General features: G+C 36.2%; 1 long non-coding RNA gene across 1 annotated transcript; it reads right to left on the reverse strand.

Moving 5' to 3' along the window:
- Positions 1-508: 508 nt before the first annotated feature.
- Positions 509-1286, reverse strand: LOC128281808 (uncharacterized). Its single transcript, XR_008272081.1, has 2 exons — positions 1252-1286; positions 509-727 (listed from the first exon to the last, which is right to left on the reverse strand). It is a non-coding gene; the product is annotated as an uncharacterized LOC128281808 (long non-coding RNA).
- Positions 1287-1877: the final 591 nt, after the last annotated feature.

Genomic DNA, 1877 nt, shown 5'->3' on the forward strand with positions numbered 1-1877 from the left:
TTGAGTTCAAGTTGAATTTTACAATTTGAACAACTCGGATAATTCAAATAACAAATTGGTGTAAATTTTAAAAATAAGCAAATTGGTCTCTCTCTCAACAAAATTACAAAAAAAATTAAATTTTAAAATATTTATAAAAATTCCAAAACTTATATTTTTTAAAATATTATAAAATTTTGAAACAATTTTAAACAATATATAAAGAAAGTTAAAATTGCAAATTTTTATAAAATAATAATTTTGGGACCTAAATAAGTTAATTTGTAACACCCCAAATTCAACCTAGATGTTATGGCCAAATTTGGTGATGTCACAAGGAAAGAATTTGAAAATGAGTTGATTTAGTTAACTAATCACCCTTAAAACTCACGTTTATTCATTTAATAAAGAAAATATTATTTTAACAGTTTATTTGTCAAATCTCTTATTACGGCGGAAGCTTTAATCATTTAAGTTTGAAACCGCAGTCGTGTTTTTAGGAAAATCATCGCTTGTATAAAAACCGTCGTTTTTAATAAAACCTTTCACCAAAGTAATTAAATAATCAAATAATTCCGAAATAACCAATTAAAAATCAAACAATCCAGAGAGTCCAAAAAATTACAAACTCTCAAAATGACTACCAAAATAATAATAAAACCATAAATTAATAACTTTAATTAATGTTACGAAAAAGTGGTCACCGTTGAATCCTTACTGCACCGATCCGCCTAAAACAGTGGATTACCTGACAAAACAAACAAACAGACGCGAGCTTATGTAAGCTCAGTGTGTAATCCAGCAGAATTAAGCATGCAAACCTACAGAGTTGATCGCAGACAGAAACATATATAGTTCCAGATTTAGATATCAGATTACAGAATTAGATTCAAATATGCAAAATCCTACCCCCATCCTCTACACACTATATCTGACCATCCCATCACGCAATGTGGGGTTAAAAACACCCACCCATCCCAACACACTACGTTGTGCCTTAAAGGCACGTAAATTAGAAAATATACAGCCAAGCTGCCAGAATATGGGCGATTAACGCCGTACAGAATACTTCCTCCTCATATATCAATCCCACCCTATATAGTTACAGAATCAGATACAGAATTAACAGTTTAAACAGGCTTATCATGCTTTCGTATACACAGATATCAGATATGTAATTAACATGGTAATCAGACATGCATAATCATATTCAGAACAGTGTTTCAGTCTAACAAATCACATAGCTTTAGGGTTTAGTAAGCCTTTACCGACCCTATGGTAAGCCCACAGTCGATTAGGACAACCCGTGCGACCCTACAGAATATTTCGGTATAATGGGCCACACGCCCGTATGGCCCATACACCCAGATTGGCCTTGCCTGTGTGGCCCACACGACTTGGCCCAAAATCTACACGCCCCTTTGTCATGCCTGTATGGCCCACACGCCCAGATTGGCCTTGCCCGTGTGGCCCACACGGCCACACTTGAGCCATTATATGGCCGAGTGCAGTGCATAGCCATGCCTTCGTTAACCACATGGCCGTGTACTCACACACGGCCTACCACATGGGCTACCACACGCCCATGTGGCATCTACATATTTATTTTTTGGCTTTTTTTCGAAGCCTCGTTTTCTGCATTTCGGGTACACAACTGACACGGTTTTGATGCTACTGCAAACACAAACCCTCCAGAACCTAAAAATCGACATACCAATGCTCAAAATCATACTTAATATACGATTAAAAATAAACCACAAACCAACAACGATCCAAATCAATGTTGTCACTTACCCCAAACTCCGAACGATTTCGGCTATAATTCTGCAAGAGAAGAGCCCCTTTTTTCCTGATTAGTTGCTACCAAAACCCAGCAATTAAGCTAATGAAAACAAAAC

This window comes from Gossypium arboreum, chromosome 10, assembly GCF_025698485.1.
Source record: "Gossypium arboreum isolate Shixiya-1 chromosome 10, ASM2569848v2, whole genome shotgun sequence".
Taxonomy (NCBI): Eukaryota; Viridiplantae; Streptophyta; class Magnoliopsida; order Malvales; family Malvaceae; genus Gossypium; species Gossypium arboreum.